Consider the following 7,217-nt stretch of genomic DNA (forward strand, 5'->3'; position numbering starts at 1 on the left):
GCTGGGTCTCGATAGCTCCTCAAAGATGGATTCCAAGACAGATGACCAGTCCTATTTCCCCACCAAGATGTATGCTCTAAGTTGGCACGGTTATACTGGTCATATCATGCATATGGTGTCTTGCATTGCATAGTTTAGACATCATATACACAATATTCAACACCATGTTCTTAGTTCAGACATCATATATGTGATTGCCCTCTGCTTAGCATATAAATCAAATATGTGAATTAAATCATACGATCCTGATTACTTAGATAACATGTACGTGAATTATGTCATGCGATCCTATTTAGTTAGTCATCATATCTTTGAATTATGTTATGCTATGCTATCCAGTTTAGATATACATCATATATGTGATTTTATGTCATGCTATCCGTTTTAGGTAAACAATATACATGTCAACTATTTCATGCCCTCTTTTTTCCATACTATCTATTGCATTTGTCTCTCATACAATGTATGTACATTCAACTATGTTTCCTATTTATCAGCCATTTGAATAGGAGCGGGTGATGGCAGTATCTAGCGGAGTAAAAACCCGGTCTTCAAATAAAATAGTGCTACCTCTTGGTGGAGATAGCACCCCGGTTCTACATGCACGAGAACCAGCCCTACCACACATAACCTAGACTCTCGCAGATTTTACCCCTACTATGATGGACAGAGAACTAGCTTCACCCAATCTAACCCCAACCCCAGCAGATAGTAACCTAGCTCATGTTGACACATCACCATCTCCACCAGAGAGCTCCCAAACAAGAGCAGTTAGTACACATATTCCTGTGGAGGAAGCACAACCAGCCATTCATAGTTTAGCATCTATCACATTTGATGTTGTTAAATCCTATGTGCATATCTTCTAATCATGGAAATATTATACTGAAGATGAAGGAAAATGCCAGTTGCAGGTGTTTGTCCAGGAGTTATGTGTAAGTAATGTTATTCATGGCAATTACTTTGCTTTGTCCCATACATTCTACCTCCATGATGGTTCTAATACAACAAATTTTCCCATTTTTCTCTATAGAGAAGGACCGATTTGGAAACTCAGGATGAGGTAACCTGTGCTAATACCTCTGCTATCTTCAAGAATTCTTGGTGGCAGTATCGGAATTATTTGAAGAAAATGTACTTCACTGGCAAAGAAACTCATCAAATTCCCTTGCGTTCTCCTGACACACATTTACTGGACGATGACTGGAAATGTCTTGTTCTATACTGGTCCCGAACCAAGAATGTGGTAAGGTCTATGAACTCATTTTATTTTAAGTATTGTATGCTTGCGTCTTACTGTACTCTGTTCATGTAGAACAAGTGCTTAAACATGAAGAACAAATGTTCTCATTTAAGATTCCATTGCTATCGTGCATACTGCTTTGCTCTTGTATCATTGTATTTACTCATACAAACTTATTTTTAAATTGAATGGTCCAATGGAAACTGCAATGGCACAACAGGTATGTTTACGCATGTTTCTTTAACAGGTTTGCTCCTATAAATAGCGCTGTTGATTTCAATTTCAATTGTGTATACAGTTGACTTTTCATATCATGCACATTACTAGCATCACAACAGGCCAATAGTGTTGTTGAACATGTAGACCCATGGTACCCATCTGAAATCTTGTTGTGCAGTGTAGTTTCACATGCTTTGTATTCTTTCAGTGCTGCTTTGTCTTGAACTGATATGATTTGAACTGTGTCTCTATTTTGATTTGGGAAGACAATGCAATGACCATAGGACATAGATATATGTTTGTCTGATGCTTTTATAATGTACTAGATGGCAATAGAAGACTCACTAGTTTAATCTTGTCCATCTTACTAATGAACTGGTTCACCGAAATGAGTTTCATATACTAGTACATGCTAAACCGGTTATGTGTCTGCTTGTTTCTTCTTTTAGAATGCTGATAAGATATTGGGCAAGGGTGCCTTCTTAAGAAATGGTAAAGGAAGTAATGCAGATAAGGTTCAGAACCGAGAGACATCCTTGTTGGTCTCCAACAAAGCTGATAAAACAGCTAAGGAAATCTATCTTGAAGACAGTGAGACAACCCCAAAGTCCTGTCTTGGTTTACTGTTCGAGTTACTGGCCACTACTGCTTGCACAAGCTATTCAAACTCACTGTCTGAATCAGTTCGGTTTCTTGAGTCTCAACTACAAGCTGAAAGACATCGATCAGCTGTGCTGCGATAAGAAGCAGAAGGACTGCGGATGTCCCTGGAGTATTCAGATGCGTACTTTCTGGTGCAATAGCAAGCGTTGGAGGATTTTGGCGCCAAATAGGACAAAGCTAATAAGCTTGCTAAGATTATTGCTAGCATGGTGGATACCTAGGATAACGTTTCTTGAGTTCTTCTGAAGTTGTTTCAGTTATGGACTTGTTTTGCTGCCGCGTTTATTTGCACTGGTGGCCAGTGTTGACGGCTAGTGTATGTAATATGATGCTTTGTTCCCTATATTTACACTGGTGGCGAACTTTGATGCCCAGTGGATGTAATATGTGTAATAGTTGTAATAGGCTAGCATTAGTTGCTTGCTTATTTATTTCCTTATTGTCTTGTTTAGTTGTTTGCTTGTAGTCACTGCTGTTATTTTTCCGCGTTTTTCTAGTGGCCACAATAACCTACTTTTGGTAACTAGGCCACAATAATCATCATGGCAACACACAAACTATTGTAACCATGGGCCTCCTGTGGGCCGTAGGATCCATGGACATTCTATGGGTCGTATGATCCATGGGCCTTCTACGGGCTGTATGATCTATGGGCCCTCTACGGGCCATATGATCCATGGGCCTTCTACGGGCCGTATGATCCATGGGCCTTCTACGGGCGGGCTGTATAATCATTTCACCAAACATGGGTCGTACTATTCATGGACCATAACGGGCCATTAATAGGCCATATTTGATAATGCTATGAAAACAGCTCAACGGGTTAACGCGCCACAAATGGGCCGAATGTAACCACGGGCTGAATTTGGCCCACAAACGGAACAGGCCAGTAACGGGCCATAACTAACCGAATTCTAGAAATGAGCCCAAGAATAAATGGGCCCTTAGCAGGCCAAAAGTTAACACGGGCTGGAAACGGCCAACCGAATAATGGGCCGTTAATGGATATAAAGCCATACACTATTCATTATGGGCCAGTTTCATCTTGGGCCTTTAATGGGCCAAGAGTTACAAAGGACCTCATATGGGATGAAAGACATCATGGGCCATACATGGGCCAGAAGTTACAATGGGCTGGAATCATATTGGACAGCCCAGATGAAGCTACTGGGCCTAATTCCGATAGGCCATACCGGGCCGGGAGTTAGCGTGCCGTAAATGGGCTATATACGAACATGCCATTAACAGGCTTTCCGTGGACCGGCCCGTTACCTTTTGACCAAGTCAAATGGGTTGGCCTTTTCACCAAAATGGGCCTCTGTTGGGTCGTGCCACATGTCGATGTATCATAGGCGCCTCCTATCCAATGAGTGGATGACATCTGCCCAACGGTGAGCCAACAAGTGTTTCCTCTTGCCAATGAGAATGTTACACCTGGAAAATCCTCATTGGTCCGGGCTGTTAACAGGTTATCAGATCCAAAACCGGACCCGATAGCTTAACGGTGACCTGTTACAGTGGATGACACGTGTTGGTTACCCTTGACGAAAACACTTCCATGACGCGCCATTTATGGTCATGGAAGTGCACACTTCCGTGATGATAATTTTGGTAATTTCATGGAACACTTCTATGACAGCACAGGTATGACTATCTTGATTATGTCATAAAATCTTCATGGATGTACATGCATGACACAAAACGTGACCTACTGTGAGAAACATGTATCATCACGGAAGTGTATTTTTTTTGTAGTGTAAGTCAGTACCAAACGAAACTCATGATCAACTATTTCCCTTATATCCTGTATAATACGTCAAGATGTGCTATTACAGATAATGCCATGAATATCAAGGCTATTTTACATGCTGAGAGTTTACACAAGGGAAAGTTTTACATGGGGTTGTGTGAAAAAAAGGTAGTGGCTTTAAAAGGTCCTAATGATGCCCTGCTGCACATCTGCGCCATTTCTCCTTGGTGAGAAATTCCTTGAGAGGAGAAGTTGATGGTCGTCTATAAGAAATGAAGCTTGGAGAGTGAAAGTGCAACTATCCCTAGGTGGTTTTGGTAATTCATAACAACATATAGCTCATTGAGCTACTGCTATTCCAAGATGATTATTTCAGGAAAGCTCAATGATTGGCATGGCATGGATGTGAAAGTGGAACCCTCAAAATGCTAAGGACAAAGGATTGGCTCAAGCTCAAAAGCTCAAGACTCTTCATTTTATATTTTAGTGATCCAAGATCACATTGAGTCTTTAGGAAAAGCCAACACTATCAAGGAGGGATGAGGTGTTGCTTAATGAGCCTCTTGCTTCATGTGCTTAGTGATATGCTCCAAAACCCTCAACTACTTTCCCATATCCACATATGACCTAAACCCTAAGCCAAACTCGGTCCTACCGATTCTTCCTATCCGGCGCCACCGAGTTTCACTTGTCATTAGCCACTGCCAAACCCTAGCAATTCGGTCCTACCGATAGGGATCTCGGTCTCACCGAGATTGGGTTGCAAACTCTCTGTTTCCCTTTCGTAACTTTTCGGTCCCACCGAAAGAGCGAATCGGTCCCACCGAGATTGCAATGTAAACTCAGTGTTTCCCCTTTGTAACTTTTCAGTCTCACCGAGTTCCACTCGGTCTCACCGAAAGAGCAAATCGGTCCCACCGAGTTTGCCTGACCAACTCTCTGGTTAGCTAATTACCAAATTCGGTCTCACCGAGTTTGTGTAATCGGTCTCACCGAGATTACGTTATGCCCAAACCCTAACCATATCGGTCCTACCGAGTTGCATGCCAGTCCCACCGAAAATCTCTAACGGTCACTAGGTTTACTTTTTCGGTCCGACCGAGCTTATTGATTCGGTCCCACCGAGATTGGAAAACTGTGTAACGGTTGGATTTTGTGTGGAGGCTATATATATCCCTCCACCTTCTTCTCATTCTGTGAGAGAGCCATCAGAACACACATACCATTCCAACTCACATGTTCTGAGAGAGAACCACCTACTCATGTGTTGAGACCAAGACATTCCATTCCTACCATATGAATCTTGATCTCTAGCCTTCCGAAGTTGCTTTCCACTCAAATTCTCTTTCAACCAAATCCAAATCCTATGAGAGAGAGTTGAGTGTTGGGGAGACTATCATTTGAAGCACAAGAGCAAGGAGTTCATTACCTACACACCATTTGTTACTTCTTGGAGAGTGGTGTCTCCTAGATTGGTTGGGTGTCACTTGGGAGCCTCCGACAAGATTGTGGAGTTGAACCAAGGAGTTTGTAAGGGCAAGGAGATCGCCTACTTCATGAAGATCTACCGCTAGTGAGGCAAGTCCTGTGTGGGCGATGGCCATGGTGGGATAGACAAGGTTGCTTCTTCGTGGACCCTTTGTGGGTGGTTGCTTCTTCGTGGACCCTTCGTGGGTGGAGCCCTGTGTGGACTCGCGCAACCGTTACCCTTGGGTGGAGCCCAGTGTGGACTCGTGCAACTGTTACCCTTCGTGGGTTGAAGTCTCCATCAACGTGGATGTAGGATAGCACCACCTATCCGAACCACGGGAAAAACATCCGTGTCTCCAATAGCGTTTGAATTCTCCAAACCCTTCCTTTACATTCTTGCAAGTTGCATGCTTTACTTTCCGCTGCCGATATACTCTTTGCATGCTTGCTTGAATCATGTGATGATTGCTTGACTTGTCCTAAATTAGCTAAAATCTGCCAAGAACTAAAATTGAGGAAAGGTTAAGTTTTTATTTGGTCAAGTAGTCTAATCACCCCCCCTCTAGACATACTTTCGATCCTACAAGTGGTATCAGAGCTTTGGTCTCCATTTGCATTGATCTCCATAGCTTTTGGTGGTCATAGCCTTGGTTTCACAACCTAGGAGAGTATGGCGTCTAGCGAGGGAAATTATCACCATAGAGGTCCTTACTTTGATGGTACTAATTTTGCTAGTTGGAAGCATAAAATGAAAATGCATATTCTTGGACATAACCCGGCCGTTTGGGCTATTGTGTGTGTTGGTTTGCAAGGTGACTTCTTTGATGGGAGAGAACCGAACCGTGAAGCTACTGCGGATGAGTTGAAGATGTTGCAATACAATGCTCAAGCTTGTGACATTCTCTTCAACGGATTGTGCCCCGAAGAATTCAACAAAATCAGCCGCCTTGAGAATGCGAAGGAAATTTGGGACACTTTGATTGATATGCACGAAGGTACCGACTCCGTCAAGGAATCCAAGTTGGATGTGCTTCAAAGCCAACTTGGCAAGTTCAAGATGAAGGATGGTGAAGGTGTCGCTGAAATGTACTCTAGGCTTGCTCTCATCACAAATGAGATTGTCGGCTTAGGAAGTGAAGAGATGACCGATAAATTCATCATCAAGAAGATTCTAAGAGCCTTGGATGGAAAATATGATACCATGTGCACATTGATCCAAATGATGCCCAATTACAAAGATCTCAAGCCAACGGAGGTGATTGGAAGAATTGTTGCTCATGAGATGTCACTCAAGGATAAAGAGGAACTTCACAACAAATCAAGTGGTGCCTATAAAGCCTCATGTGAAGCCCCTACATCATCAAGTGAGAAACAAGACTTCAATGAAGAATTGAGCTTAATGGTGAAGAACTTCAACAAGTTCTACAAGAGCAGAAGCAAAGATAGAAGCTCCAAGTCAAGGTCCTACAATGACAAAAAATCTTCTAGTCGAGAGTGAAACTGCTACAATTGTGGAAGACCCGGACGCTATTCCAATGAGTGTATGGCTCCCTACAAGAGAAGAGAAGATTCTCCAAAAAGAAGAAGCAAAGGATCACCACCAAGAGAGAGAAGGAGTAGAGATGATCGTTATGAACGAAGATACTCACGGAGAAGCAAGGATTCGGAAAGGAAGGAAAAATCATCAAGGAGCTACACAAGACGAAGACATCAAGCTCATGTTGGTGAATGGGTATCCGGCTCCGACTCCGACAGCCACTCCGAGAGAAGTTATTACTCCGGCTCCGAAGATACTCAAGATGAAGGTGTTGCCGGTCTAGCACTTGTGTCAACCAACTCCTACGACATATTTAACTCACCAAATGAAGGAAT

This window comes from Triticum urartu, chromosome 6A, assembly GCF_056163025.1.
Source record: "Triticum urartu cultivar PI428250 chromosome 6A, HENAU_Tu73, whole genome shotgun sequence".
Taxonomy (NCBI): Eukaryota; Viridiplantae; Streptophyta; class Magnoliopsida; order Poales; family Poaceae; genus Triticum; species Triticum urartu.